Genomic DNA, 16259 nt, shown 5'->3' on the forward strand with positions numbered 1-16259 from the left:
CCTTCTTTCTCAGGTAATGGTGAACGAATGAGAGGGAACGGCCTCGAGTTGTGCCAGGGGAGGTTCAGGTTGGACGTCAGGAAAAATTCTTCTCCAAAAGTGGTGATGCATTACTACAGGCTGTCCAGGGAGGCGATGGGGTCGTTGGCCCTGGAGGCGTTCAAGAACTGTATAGATGTGGCACTGAGGGATGTGGTCAGTGGGCAGCGCTGCTGGCAGGTGGATGGTTGGACGAGAGGATCTTAGAGGTCTTTTCCAACCTTAGTGATGCAATGACTCATAAAGGCCTTTCTCTCTTACCAGTGGGAAGCAAGGAGGAAGGACGCTTAGAAGAAAGGCTGATGGCCTGTTCCCATCAGCAGTGGAGGAAAGGGTGAGGCAGGACTGGGAAGGATAAAGCTATCGCTGCCAGCTGGGAGCCAAGCAGACAGGCTGAGTTTGGTGAGCAGTGCTGCACCGACGGACAGATGTCATTCCCAGGCTGGCCTGCTTTATGTAAGTCAACCATTCCTGTGTTTAAAGGGTGCCAGAGGCACTTGCCAGCTGGTGAGGATCTATGCAGTTAAAGGGTGTGTTAATCCATAGTGACTGCTCTATAAATGCAGACTTGGATCCTATTACTTGTCTGGTGAGCTCACGGTGCTCGTGTTTCCTTAGCAATTGCTGCTGTTGTTGGCTTAAGCAAACAGATACGGTATTAAATGTTCACCATCCCTTGGTGCCCACTGAGGTGTTTCAAGAGTCTGTGCCTGGCTTCTCCCTGAGACTCAAACCTGTGATGATGACTCTGCACAATCCCCTTTTTGCATGGGACTGCTGTCTGGGAAGGGTGTGAGCGGGACTTGTCCCTGTGACTGATTTTACTCTTTCAAATGTGTAAAAATTCACAGCACTTCGGAAGCCTTCTCAAAAATGAGAGTAGAATCAAAAAACATTTTGCTTGAAAAGTTGCCTGCTTTCCATACATGCCACCGGACTCTTGGGGAAAGGGTTCAATTATCTTGTTTCACTCTTGTGTTTCTCTAGAGACATCTATCTAAGAAACAGATTGGACTAATTTTATTTTTGTATGCCTATTAAGTCAATGGGGTAACATTGGGGATGAATGTGGCCCAGTGGGTTCCTGAAGAACTCATCTGCTCCTTATTCCAATAACATTTCCTTGCCAATAACAACTGTTTTTAATTACAACATGCAACATCTGTCCAAATATAAAATGAAGTGATCACAGAGTTCAAGCTGCTATGCATTTGCATGGGCATTCTCATGGAATAAACCTCGTGTTGCTGATTCAGCATTTGGTGTCTGTTAAGCTGAAAGAATTACTAAAACTGCTTTACTTCTTTTGCCTTCAGCAACAAAATACACTGATGGCCTCGACTTTGGGTCTAGATTGACATCTGTCAAATGACGACAGTCCTTTTCTTAAGATTCATGGAAATCAGAGTGGTGGCTGTGAAATTAATCCAGGTGTGCTGAGTATTTGAGTAGTGGCATTAAGCCAGACAGCGAGAATAAATAGGGAAGCCTATGCTTGGTATGGTACTGCTAGGACATAACTTAGTTTTGCTTGCCGTGTGTTGTATCAGATTAGCACAAGTTTCACTGCTGCAGAATAATTGCTTGTGTCTGGGGAAAAGGGCACGTTGCCACTGAAATGAAGTGAGAGAAGGGAGGAGAGAAGGAGCTGATTTCCTTCCTATTAAACTCCGCCTATACTTCGAGCTTATCATGGCAGGGTACAATCTATGTGTGTGTGTCAATCAACTTTGAAAAAGATTACATTGCTGGCAGTGTGCAGTTGGAAAGACAGCAGTGAATAATGTATGGTTCATAGGCTTTCCTGGCCAATTGGGATACTGTATCAAACACCACCCACTCTATAATAAAGGCATCCTGTGCTTTTTGCAGGAAGTTCTTTGGTATGAGGAAATTTTGACATGTACAATGTGCAGAAGGGCATCTGAACTGTCTGAATTGGTCATTGTTCCAGCTTTATTTCATTGCTCGTTTTTGTGTAGTTTCCCAGTTTCTGACATGGGGCCCCAATTTATTTCTGTTCAGCAAAAGAAAAGAATCCAGCTGGGGAGGAGATCAGATGGGTGATGCAGACTCTTTCCCAAACATTGGTGTGAGCACTGTTCACTTGATTTATTAATTGTAAACACTGACCCTGATGTTGGCCCTGCCTGTTGTGAGATGTTTGCCAGCTGCTGCTTTGCCTCTGTCAGACTTCACTGTGTCGTGCACTGCCATTCCTCTTGAAGCTCAGTGCTTTGCCATCCAATGAAGTAAAAGGTGTAGGGGCTTCCAAAGTGAGAACTGATTCTGGCTTGTCACGAGGCTTCGGGTCTAAAAATGCATCTGTCATTTGCTGTTGCTTTTGTAAGTGTTATTAGAGCTTTGCAGCGACATGTACTGGTCGTGAATCTAGACAAAGGCACTCTTTACCCTCAAAAACTAATATCTGTAACTGCTGCCTTCAGTGCCCAATGGTTATGCAAAAATGAGGGGTAAAAAGCAGATGCTGTCCCGTGTGGACAGCATCTTTTGTGTTCCTTGTGCAAAGACAGATGACCCATAAAGATTCCTTCTATGCTTGCTTAGAACTGAGTGCTGCCATCTTTGCAGTGGGGCGATGCAGGATGGTGGGAAGCACAAAATCCTTTCTGAGTGCAAAAAATCAGCATTTCTGGATCTGTGATTTTCCTATGATCATCCTTAATCTTCTCATAGCATTGCTGTTGTAGTGCAGGACTGCAAGCTTTGTAACCCATGTCAGTTTGTTTCACATCCATTTTTTAATAGAATCGGACTTATTCCCAAAACATTCTGCAAGTTGGGGACAGAATTTGCTGTATTGTATGAATGCATCAGTTTAATTTTCTCTAAAATGCTTAGCCTGAAACATCTGTTACTTGACTAGCATAAAGCAGGCAGTGGTGGATGCTAAATCTAGCACTTTTGTTGGACTTTTATTGCTACTTTTGCTTTTTTTTTTAGTGTTCCTGCAGCAGATATTTCAATCTACTAAGATTTATGCTGAAAGCCAGCACGGAGAATTAATATTTATTGACGCTACAGAGTTCCTCTGTTTGACAAGGTACAATTGTACCAGTATGTGTGGTGTCAAAGATATTCCAAACAGTTTAGAAATGATAAAGCTCAGGATTTTTCTGGCTTGTTTTGATCCCCCTAAGAAGCAGACTTGTGCTGTTGGATTTTTTTTTGATGCTCAGATGAGAAGCAGCACAGCAGAAGTAAAAAAAGGCATTATCTACGTACAGAGTGCATTTGTACCTTTGCTCTGTCCCCTGCCTTCTAAGGTTCTTCTTTATGGCCATTTCTATCTTCAGTAATCTGGTTCTGAGCATAATTGGCTTTAACCAGCCACTCGGTGATGGTGATTAATGATTTGGGTGCTTTTTATTGCACTCCTTGCATCCAGGTAATTTCTGCTCAGCAATGTCTAGACATATGTGGGAGTAGAGGCGTGACTGTGTTTAGAAATGGGACCTGCTGAGTGGAAGCCCCATGGTAAGTTACCTCTGTGTACCTCCTGCATGAATTTTGCCTGTTTTGCCTGTCTTTTTCACTGGAAGAGGTCAAGGAGTGTCAGAGAGATGCAGCTGTGACCAAAGGCAGAACATTTCATGAAGCTGGTTTGAGGTTATACTTCAGCAGTGTTTGAGCCACGTCTGAAGTTCTCTGAATGAGATCTATTGGCTTAGATGAGCCCTGGATTTATTCCCTGGAATCTTCATTCTGCGAAGCAATAGAACATTATATTCCACCACGTTGTGTGTGATGCTGAGGTGCTGTTCAATTACGATTTAATTTCATTTTGTTCTTTAATTAGGACAGATTGGGATTTGTTCCCATCTGTTCGGTGGAAATCCCAAGTGGCTGATTCTTAGGAAAGTAATATCTCAGCTCTGATCCATTTTTTAATGAACTGCACAAGGCATTTAGTGTAGTCACTTCCTCTTCAGATGTTAAAAGGCTGAACCAATGGAAAATGGCTTGGCTTTCTTGAGAACAAAGCATGAAGCCCCAGGAAGAAGTATCTCTTCTGAGGGCTTCCCAGCATCTTGGCTAATTTTAGACAACATCAACTGATCCAGCTGTCATTGCTGTCGTAACTTCTCAGGTGATTTATTTCTCCCTGGAGCCAGGAGAGGGAAAGTTTACCCCAAAACTGAAAATAGTAAACCAGTGGCAAGAATCAGTGCTTTGGAAAGGAATCACAGAACTGTAATGCAGAGGGAAAAGAACCCTCGTCTTAGCAGAGGTAATGTAAAAGGACCTTCGAGTTTTTTAACTTTTCAATAAATAGCAGCCAGAAAAAAGACTCAACTTTTATAATAACAGTATACTTGTTCTTCAGATTATCCTTGGAACAAATAAGGTGTTGGAGCACAGGGAGCTTGGAATCTTCTTTATAGTCCCATCCCTAAAGATGCCAGTAAAGTGGGGAGCAAGACGTCCAAATTCTCTTCCAAATGGCAATATCCAAAGGAAATATTTGCAGATTGTTACATGTAAAAATAATCTGTAAATGTTCCTCCTGAAGTTTAAATTAATTTCACAATCCTAGCTCCATATTCTGAGGACACAGAGGTCTTCTTCAGTAAATGTATTTGAAGTAAAGCGTCATTAGTATGTCAGCTTTGCAAAACATAATTTGTTTCACAAGGCTTCAGGGTTGTTTTTTTTTGTTTCAGCCTTTTTTTTTTCCCCTCAGGGATGCTTTACTGATATTTTTTCATGTCATTTGCCTCCACTGGGAATCATTCCTGGTTCCTGGTCTGGAATGTGACATTTTGCAACTGTGTTCTTCAATGACATCATGAGGCTTGTTCTGAACAGAGCAGTAATAAATACAAGCAACGGGAGTTTGCCAGCCCTTGTGCAATAAGCATTCTGCTGGAACAGCCATTTGTCTGAGATTTGAACTAATTCACAGCGTTTAGATTTTGCACAGTACGTCACATTTTCCATGTGATCAGGACAGAGGGTCCCACCTGGATAACAAGGAACCTCTATCTTTCTTTCACCTCCCCCTTAGCAGTGTAATGCAAAGGCATGTGCTCCCATAAGCTTTGGTAGAAGAACAAGATTTTGAGGAGAAGAAATTCAGTCAGTGGAGAATGCAGGAAGTATCTGGTTTCCTTTCTGGTGAGAGCTTGCTTTTCTATCCTGTTAAAACATGAACCTGGAGGAGACTTTACAGCAGGGGTGGGAGTTGTTTCAGCTGTTCCCCTTACTGAGCTGTTGTTTCAGTTTACACCTGCTCGGTGTCGTTATAGACTTGAGCTCTCAATAGCAGTAACACTTTTGGTAGAAGAGCCTGCTTCTGACTAGATAGAACTAGGAAGTGTTTCTCTCTGCTACTTGCTTGTGGGAATGGCAGATTTCTGTACTTACGGATGCCTATTACAGGATCCCCATTTGTGGGGAACGCTCTTTATGCATTGCTTAAAAACGCAGGTGAAACTCAGGTTGCCCATTGCTTTGGGCTTTCTGACGACTTTCACACAGCACCCAGATGTATTATAAGGCACTCAGAATGAGGGAGAAATTGCAAGAAATGGTTCAGAAAATAGATAAGCAAAGGAGATGAATCTGGCTACATCATTGGATTTAGGCAAGTTGGGATTTGTGGGAATGAATACACCTTCTGGGTAAGAAATGAAATGTACACACTTTGAGGCAAACTGCCTTCCCAAGGAGCTTCTGCAGAAATAATGCATCTTCTGAACAAAGACCAGGTGGGAAATGAAGTGTGATGTGTAAAGGAGCGGTGCTATATGAGCACACTGCTTCCCATGCCTCCAAACTAAAAACTCAGGCCACTAGCTGAGATATAAATGCAAGGAGTGACCAGGTCAGGTATCATCAGAGGAGTCTTAGAGCTTGTATGTCAGAAAAGAGGGCACATGCCACCAGAGTTTATGTAACTTTAAAGGTTAAATCCTTTTTCTGCTCGACCAGCAGTGCAGTAAAACCCCAGTGCCTCATCTATCAAGAGTGATCTGAGGGCTGCTGCCAGGTCCTACTGCTAATTAAAGACCAGTGATCTAGAGCAAGCAGTATCTTTACATATGCTCAGACAAGTCTGACTCCTTTGGATCCTCCTACTTAGCACATTATATTAGACTGCTATTTCTATAACCTTGTAAAGCGTTTATGGCTTTTTACAGACACTTAAAAGCCAGTGTTACTGCTGTAAAAGGCTTGCAATTTAAGTCTAGGATAAGCAACGGATTTCTTTTAAATAAAGGCTGGCGCAATCATTAAACTGGTGCGCAGAGATTATCTCTTAAACAGGTTTCTACAATAACCATAATATACACAATGTCAGAGTGTAGCAGTTAATCTGGGGAAAGAAAAAAGAAAGAAAAAAAAAAGGAAGAACATCAGCAAACTACAAATCTTTGTTTAGTTTGAATAACAGTAATCAAAGAACACAAAAGCCGATGATGACTTTGCCTCCCACTGGCTGGCTGGCTATTCATGCAGTGAATCCCGATGGCTTGCTGAAGTGCAACCTGAAGGAAACCAACACGTAAATTAAGTCGGTTTTTTTAGATAATTTGCAGACTGCATTCTTAGAGTGTTCTGCTTTATCTCAGCTGCATTAAATAAACTCATCGGGGTGGTAGCTAATAATCTTGTAGCCTCAGATAACTTTGGAGGTTTATTGATGGTGTTACAGTGACTGCCAAGTAGCAGGACTCCATACAGAGCTACAAGTGACCAGGATGTGAAGAACACACGACAAAAAAAGCCCTACTTTTCCTGTCTCTTGGTCTGGCTGAATGACTGTCACCATCGCACGTGGCACTTGTTTTGTCATTGCAGGAGGCAAGTCAGAGTGGTATTTCTATGAGGGGATATATGCATGCTGTAACAGAACTTCTCATGCTTCAGCACCTACTTACATGTGTCTTAGAAGTCCTGCATAGGCATAAGAAGCAGAGGATCCATCTAATCCCATGTATGGTTTTGCAATATGCATCTCGATCAATTATCACTGTGAAGGCAACCCAGGGACATCTGCACACCATTTCTCATGTAGACATCCTCTGGTGTGTGTGGCTGATCTTCAGCAAGGCTCATGGAGTTGCTGTGTGACTTGCCGATCCCACAGCACGCATCTCAATGTGACTGATGTCTTTGGACATGTTATGAACTTTTCCTTTTCATCCTCTTACCCTGTTTGGGAAAAAGAATGACTCCACTGATCCTAGGTGCTCTTGTGTGTGTTTCCATGCTGTGTACAAGTGCTGTGGAAGAGCTAGTTATTGATCTAGAGAAACCTTGCCAAAACATCTACTTGTAGGAAAGGCAAGGAATCCTAACAGCTGATGAAGCATGCATAGGATGAGACAAACTGCAGGTAGCATCTGCTCTCTGGGGAAGGTAGGAAAACATCTCTTAACATCTGCAGCCAGAATGCAAAACCCCCAGTGTGAACCAGACCTAATGTTGCCTCATAGCAAGGTGCATACCTGGAGGGGGCATCCCAAAAAGTGCATGGACAGAGGGAAATGACAGCTCTTGCTTCTGCTCAAAAAGGACCTCAGTGCTGTGGCTTGTTTGTGCCATTTTTGTTTGGTATTGCTATAGTTTACAGAAAGGGATCACTCTGTTTTTACTTTAGAAGTCCAAAGTGTTACCTTTGTTTGGCTGCAGGGTCTCTAAGGATGAGTGGAGGCAGTAGGATTATGACCTTGCTAGATCAAAAGATAAAAAATAAGCAATCAGGGAAGGAAATATTATTTCATAAATTGCTAGAAACTCACTGTTGCTTCATCTGTTTAATTAAAATATTGGAAAAGTAAGTGGGGTGAGAATCTAAATGTTTGAAAGATTCACATGTCTCTCCACTTTAAAAAAACAACCCTATACCTACTTTTTCCTCTGTTTAAAATGCGAAGAGCAAAGAAGAAAGGGAAGAGGCCTGGATAATCCTCAAATAACAAACACATTTTTTTTCAGCTAATTTTTAAGCCTTCTTTATACCTGAAGAGTAGGTGTAAAATTTTTCCTTTACAGAGCAGCTTTAAATCAACTAAATAAATGCAGCTTTTCACCACAGAAATTGTCACTTAAGCCTTGCTTTTGTGAGCAGTAATTTCTACCCATCTCTTGTTTTTGCTGTCTGAAACCCCATTTAAAATATTTTCCGCATCAACCCAAATACAGCTGACAGTTTTTGGGAGTAAGCACTTCAAATAAGGCTGTTTCTAAGGAATTTGCCCGGTGCCTCACATCTGCTGTCAGTGCTGTTATCAGCGCAGTGCCACAAACCCTTCCTCACCTGTGCGAGGCTAATAGGTTTATTGCGGTCAAGATGAAAGATGTCCGGTCCATAAGCCTTTCCTGTTTCTCTCCATTTTCTTTCACCAGTTCAAATACCTGAAAAGGGATGTAGTGTTTATGAAGCAGGAGTCTGAGCACCGTTTGGAGCCAAGCGTAACCTACAGTCTTCCCTAGAGGGGCTAATTCACCATGGTCCTCGCTGCGAGGACTGGCTAATCTAGCCTATGCTCTACCTCCTGCCCCATGCTAAATCTGCTGTGCCTCTAAATGCTGAGCACCAAGACATGCGCACATGCACACATCCTGAGCCAGAAGTTGGATCTGCCTGTGAATGTTGGATCTCATCTCAGAATCAGCCTCTTGAAATTTCAGTCTTCAACTTTGCACGTTGCTCTACCCTGTGAATCTGGAGTGGTAGGGTGAATATTATTAGAGCATTAAGCCCTCACACAGCCCAGGGAGTGGTGTGCCCATTCTCTAGAAGATCTGATAAAAAAGCTGCTCATCTGAATTCAGCTTGGAAAGTTTTCCACTTTATGCGTCGTGCTTCCTGCCAGCAGAATGCAAAGCCTTTTATTGGAGTAAACCTTCTCCAAACCCCTGGGCAGTGGGTAATAATGTCTACTTCTATAGCGTATTTGAAAGCGTTTCTTCAAAGCTTCCACTACCTGAATAACTCCATGATGACCTTTATTTTACAGAGGGGTAAAGCCATGCTAGGGAGCAGCAGAGGCTGACAGAGTAAGGCACGGCAGCACAGTGTGCTCTGCAGGCAGGTCCGTGTGCACCGCTTTGGTTGAGCGATGTGAGTGGTAAATTGGAAGGCACTGCTAGGTCACAGGGAAATGGAGTCATGCAGACAGTTGCTCCCTGCTTCTGGGACAAACAGGCTAGAGGGCATTAGAGAGCTAATGCCAGACAGGGTGAGGGCGGACCTACAGGAAAAGATCATTCCTCCCACGTATACAAGTTCTTTAGCTTTGGGTGTTCCCAGGCCACGAAGAGCAACCTGGCATTATGTTGTGTTGTCTCAGCTCCACAGCTGCAATGCTATGTCCTACTGTTCCTGCAGAATGCCCTTCCCTTGTTACTGACATAGACTCAAAGGAAGGGGTGCCACAGCCTGGCAGGGAAGCCCGAAGAGTTGCTCTAGACTAGCTAAATGTTCCCTGCATCCCTGGGTATAATGATACATGATCCATGTGCTTTGACAGTGTCCTTAGGAGCCTCCAGCTCTTAGTCCACTACTTTCCAGCCTGGAGGTGCTCGGTCTGGTGCAAACTGCCTGTAGGCCACAGCACATTCTGAGTCCTAAAGCCTGTCATGGTGAGAAGGTGATGTCTAGAATCCATCTTTCAGTAGAGGTTGTATGTTTAAATCCAGCCCCAAATACTTAAAGGGAAGGCAGCAGACATTTTCATTTGTGAATTTTCATCCGCCAGCAGAGGAGCAAGTGTAGATTTCAGAGAAATAAGAGAGATTTAGTTATGCTTCTGTGAATAATCTACTCATGTCAACAGAGGTTGCTAATAGAGGCTTTGCCTGGGCATTTGGATGGAAATTAATGCAGTGAGGAGACAAAGCCTTGTGCAGCTTGCAGACATGACACTCGCTCAGTGAACGGAAATGATGCATCGAGTTTGATTGTAGAAGATTCTTGGCAGACATGTTTGTTAAATGCCTCACCTGCCAAAGGCACTGAAGGGCTTCTCTGTGATTTTCTTCCTGGCTTGCTGTAACACATATCTGTAGGGCTTCAGCTGGAGCGTGTCCCCACACACTGCATCTTTTTATATCTTTTCATCATGGCACAGTCTTAATGAACATCACCTTTAAAGCATTTAGGCATCAAGAGATCGAGACTTCCAACCTGTCTGGCTCTGAAATTCACTGAGATGTTTTCACTCTGTTTCCAGTCTATCCAGATTCCTTTGCATTCTCTTTCTGATTTCCCTAGCATTTGTGATCCCTTTCAACTTCATGTCACTTTTGTGAATGCCTGTCACCCTTTTGTTCAGTCCTTTTTTAGAGTCATCAATAACAATGTCAAAAAAGACCAAGGACCTGATCTCTCTGATGCCCTAATAAACATATTTCTGCAACACAATAACTCCCTGTTTAGCATTTTTCTTTGTCTGCAGCCATTCAGCTGTGATTCAATCCATGGACTGTTGCATTCAGATCATCCACAGAACTAGATTTTATGATGTGGTATCAGATGCTTTACTAAGTCCAAACGTGCTCACAGATAAATTTTAAGATAGGGAAAAAAAAACCACAAGAGCATCAAATCTGCTCTTTTCAGCCCTTGGTTGAGCATGCTAATGTGTATCACTAAAGCTTCTCTTCTTGAATGACTTGAGTCAAAGACCTCATGGGATAGAAAATCAAATACTTTGCTTCATTAATCACGCATATTGCTTTTTTGTTTTAAAAACTTAGTGTTAAATTTAATCAGGCTTTACCTCCCAGCCATTGTTTTGTGTCTTTTTTCTCTAGATTAAAGATTGTCTGGTGTCCAACCATTCCAAGTTGCGTTTATCAACGTTTCATGCAGCGATCTTTTAGATTTGTCTTTTCTTTTCCTCACTAACGTTGCTCTTGATTCTGCAAACTCTTCTTTCCTTACGCACCTGGAGAAATCAATCAGTCTCTGCGAAGAGGAATATCTGCTTTCATAAGGCAATTTGCAGGCTTTGAACTAGAGTTCACAATTCTACCCATAAACAGATACATCAGCTCTGGCAATGCTCCTTTTCCTACAAATCTTACTACTGCTTGTAGGTTCCCTGTTGTGTTTTAATATTCTTCTCTACATACGTAACCCATTTTTGATCATTTAAAAGCTTAGGTAAGGTTCAGTACAATGATACATGTAAACAATGGTCCTGGATTTTCTACACACTCAAATGTGGACAAATGCAGAGTAATGACTTTGAAGTCAGTGATGGAAAACAGTTATAAATGTCAGGGGAAACAGACACAATCTCTTTCAGTATCTCTGGAGCAGGCCATGCAGAAATAGCATCCCAAACAACATCTATAATCAGCTGTTCATCCCGTGCCTCCAGTCATTCTCCACATACCTCAGATCCCATCTCCCAGCTGACAAGAAACCCAACTAATCCAAAAATGGAATTACCTAATTTTCTTCCCTATTATCTGAGGCATAATAGAAATATGGAATGACCTGGGGTGTTTCCACAGCGAAACCAAAGAAGCTAGCTGACTCTCTGGTCTCAGTTCTCACTACATCATATTTCCATTTGCTAAGGTCACGGTCAAACCTGGCGGGTTTTCTGCTCCCTAGGTATTAAATGAAATTCTTCTAGGGTTAAAGAGGGAGGGAGGAAAGAAGGGAAAGAAAGAGCTGGAAGATTTATTTAATGGAAAAGCCTGCTTTGCAGGCGGTATCGTTCAGCATTGTTCAGGGTAGCTGAGCTCCATGGAGGACAGACAGGCAGCTCTCTCCTTATTCTTGTGCCTGTGATGGATGGTAATCTCACAGGTAGGAACTGAGAGGAGGTGGAGATAGATAACACTTTCTTTACTCTCTCAACATACCTCTAAGCTGAAATGTATGGGTCTCCAGGCCTGGCCTTAAGTCTGAGAGCTATAAATAAGGATCTGTAAGCTGTCTTAAGCTTGCAAATCTCCTAATGTGGTAGCTCAGTCCTATGAGGACACGCTTCATTACACTGATTACTCAGGGTCAAAACTGAACTTCAGCACATCCCACAGAGCTGGACCCTCTGCAGGCAGACACAGAGCGGGGAAGAAGCGGCACCCACAGAGCCCACAGCTCTGTGCTGCTGCTGTGTCAGTCAGCGGAGCTGAGATCGCTCCTCTCCTGAACTGTAGCAGCAACACGTGCCCAGCAGCTGCCTGCAATGCCATGTGTTTGGATTCCCAGCATCCAGGTTGCTAAGGAAGCAAAGTCAGAGGCTCTCCTCCACCATCATCTCTGCTGTTTTGTAGTGCATGAAGTACACGAGGGAGGTTTTTCCCCTGGGCCTTGATCTAGACTCTCGATTGAGTGTTTGACTTGTGTGGTAGCGAGATGCCAGAAAGTTAAACAAATTATTCCAAAAGCAGAAAAGGTTAAAAGCTCTTTGCTGTGAGCTCAGTGCCATGAAATGATTTTGCACTCGGTTTTGCGCTTGACAGTGTCAGAAAGGCTCATGTTTTATTTCTGAGCACCAAAGCTAGGCACCGTGTCCTTGTCCATTTGCCTGAATGAGGGTCAGGCTATGAGTTCAGGCTGAGGTGTGTTTGCCACGGCTCACGTAGTTCTGCAATAGCTTTTAATAAAACTTCCCTGATTGCGTGACTTCCCATGCATGATGCTGATTTATTGGCTTTCGGGTGCTGGAAGGCATCAGGCCTGCCTAAAGGGTAGCGAGGAGAGCATTGAAGATGTCCTTTCTTCCCCACACACACCCTTTCCTTTTGGAGGCTGCAGTGGGACCATGGAAGTACAAGTTTCACCAGGGAAAACGAAGCCAGACAGATGAAAGGAAGCAGCTTCTGTGAAGTGAAGAAGGTCAGTGAATCAGGCAGGAGCACTGATCCATGTGGCACATCGTGAAGATGCTATATAGCACACTGAGGGTATTTTGGAAAGAGAGGCCGAGCCCTGGCTGGCAAAGTTACATTCCTGTAGCTGCAGTGATGAATGGGAAATGATTCCTCCAGCAAATGTGCTACTGTGAATGGAAATCACTTTGCCAGAGAGTAGATGATACTTGGCATGGCTCAGTTCATTTCTTTTGCCTCCTTGCATCTCATTCCCAGGTCCTGCAGGGCACAGGTGTCACAGCTCAGCCTCCACCTGCCCCTGGCATAGCCCAGGCTGTGGCAGTGATTGCAAGGTGTGGCTGTGCTGGAAGGACAAGCAGTGGTGCAGATCCCTTTGCAGACAGCTGGGAGTTGTCACAGCCTGGCTAAATATGTGGTTGGAGTCCTGCTGAAAAGCTGCTCTGGCTGGAGGGAGATCACAGTGACTTCATGCAAAGTCCTAGGGAGCAAAAGGTTGTATAGATGAGGGTGTTTCCTGGTTCAAGCTGTAAATAATAACTCAAGTTGCAAAAGGACGAGTCCTTGGTAGGTAAGAGTGGGAAGAATTAAAGCTGGGAGGATTTTCAGTGCTATCATTAAAAGATGTTTGAGATTCCAGGGGCAAGGTACTCCTTTTACACTCCTTTCTTCCTCTCCACCGCTGCTGGGTAAAAAATACAGGAACAGTGGTGTGGCCTGGGGACAGGACTCCAGTTCTCAGGAAAGAAGTTAAATCCTGATGATTTGGTACTTTTCTTTTCCTATATATAAAAAGAGGGACTCCAAGTTCAGGAATATTTTGCAGAACCTTTAGGGGTAACAAAATGAAGTTTTCTCCCCTGTTGCAGCGCAGTGCAGTGCAGGTGGGCTAAAAAGAACTGTATTAAAGCTGCAAGAACAATGCCAGTCTTCCTCGGGGATCGGTGTTGCTGCAGCTTTCTTTCCTGCTATATTTCAAGAGGTTTTTACTAACTCTTGGGTCCTCTTAAAACAGATTGTCTGATTCCTGGCAGTATATTTTGAGCGCCCAATTTGTTTCATGGCACAGAAGCATTTGTGAACCATGATGTTTCTATGTCAACACGTGCTTGAGGAGGCAGTCTATTCAGCTGAAGTGGCAGGTGTTAGAATCCAGATCAGAGCTCTCTCCACATCATTATTTTTAGTAAAGAACTTCTTTTTTAATAAGACATGTTGATATGTTTTTCTCTGTGTGGGATTAAAAGTACTTTAGGCTCATGCATGGAATTTCACTTTATAAATCTCTGTGAGCACAGATTTTCTCCACTCTTGTCCACTCTGGTTATATTGCCTTTGTGAAATGGGAATAATAAACCTTGTCTGCTTCCTGAAGGGGCAGGGAATTAACTCTCTGAAGTTTGTAAGACCATATAAATGCCTTGCTATTATTAAAGTTACTGCTATTCGGGGCTATTACACAGCTGCCACATTTCACTTGAGGGGAGGTTGCCTTGAACTGGTAGGTGAAGTGAGCACAGTATATCAGGGTGTTATGTTGGAAAAAAGCTTTGGGATCTGTAGACTGAAAGGTGCTATATAAATATGAGTTATTTGCAAAAATGGATTTTATAACCCCATCACTCTCCTCTGGTGTACCTCTTAATCTAAAGGCTCCAGTATTCTTTATGATCATTTAACAAGATCTATATTAAGCTTCAAACCTCTTCAGTGCACATATTTTATATTTGCATCACTTTACAGCCTGAGTCAATGCAGTGGGAACAGATTTGGTTTTCTGCCCAGCTCACACAGTAGGCCAGCAATGGACATGACTTGCCTGCTTTGATAATTAGTAATTCATAGTGACCTGCTGTCTGAAAATGGTGAGAGACCTGCTGTAGCTTTAGGAACAGGGGCCTTTCAAGCTGTAATGGTCTTGGAATATGCATGCTTCTTCCTGTCCTTGCAGCTTTTCTAGGAATAACTAACTGATGGTTTCATTTAGGCTCTGGGTAAGTGGGTTTGGATTACAGGCACAAGGCTCTGCCTCTCAGGCCGGTTTATCTGTGTTTGATCCATAGTCACTGTTCCCATTCCTTTCATAAATACTGGGACAAGAATAAACGATGAAAGCCTGTGAGTATCTCCATTAATGCAGTAATGGTGATGTGATGAGCAAACTATAGAGACTGAGCAATGGAGGCAATGAGCTGGCATTTCTCACAGTTCTGTATTCAGGCTGCCAGACTCTTCATTGCTAGAAGATGAAGGATTTAAGCCCAGATAAGCATTTCTTGAAGGAAGATGATGAGAACTTCATTACTCCCGGTCCTTACACTTCTAACTTAGTGAGCTTTTGAATCTGCTTTGAGTCTTTATTAGTGAAGCAAAAACATTGTTCCTAACCTTTGCTTTGTTATTTCTGCTTGGGAAGATGTGAGACAGGAACCAAATTTTGATCTGTGATACTTCACCAATGTGGAATGACATTCCTGAAAAGCAGCTGTTTCGGACTGAGTCTGGTGACTTGTTTTGAGCTTCCAAAGCTGCAGGGCACAGCCGCTCTCTTGCTTCTGCTCAGGGAGAGGCTCTCCCCACACAGTGTCTGTGGGAAGTCAGCAGTATGTTAATGTCTTACCAACAGACCTTAGGGAAGGCACGAACAGGCTGAGTCTCTTTCCTCCTCAGCAAGAAGTGCTGTTGTTTTTGAATTCATCATTTGTGTTGCTGGAGAGTATAGGAGCACAGCCTTTCACCTTGCCATGGGAAGCAGCGGGCACGTTTGCACAGGATGTGTGTGGACACGTGCTATGCCCCGTGGGTTGGGACTGGGATAGATAGTGTGAGTATCCAGGTTTCTCTTTGCTCCCACGTGCTCTGGGTCCCTTCATTAGTATCTTTGCCAAGTATCTATTGATTTCAGGCACACTAAACACGGTCCCTAAAATGCATTTGTTGCTTTATGTCTTCGGAGTACTCAACAAGCATTAGCAAATTAATCTTTCTAATGTGGCCTGTAAAATAGATAAATATTATTCTTGCCCTGTAGCCAGAGAAATGAAAACAAGGAGATACAGCAGCTCCATCAAGCTAACCTGGAAAGTTTTGTTAAGGCCAGAAATAGTGAAGAGTTCTGACTTTTGATGGCAGTCGCCGTCTGTGCTGCCACAGGCAGATGTACGTGTGGCATCCTTTTCTAGAGGAATTAACAGCAGAGAACTCATTTGTCATTGTGCTGATAAGCGAGATGTAGCATGAATTCTAATTTTTAGCTCTGCAATCCACATGGACTTCACCAAGTCTGGAGCTGCCAGAAGGGACTAAGCAGAGCGCCATCCCTGTTCGCAGCATCACTTTATTTTAGATGCTCAGCTATCTATGCTCAGCTGCATTTACAGGTGCCACAAGATTTA

Source organism: Lagopus leucura, unplaced genomic scaffold (assembly GCF_019238085.1).
Source record: "Lagopus leucura isolate 7727_CA_CO unplaced genomic scaffold, USGS_WTPT01 Super-Scaffold_100015, whole genome shotgun sequence".
In the NCBI taxonomy this organism is placed as follows: domain Eukaryota; kingdom Metazoa; phylum Chordata; class Aves; order Galliformes; family Phasianidae; genus Lagopus; species Lagopus leucura.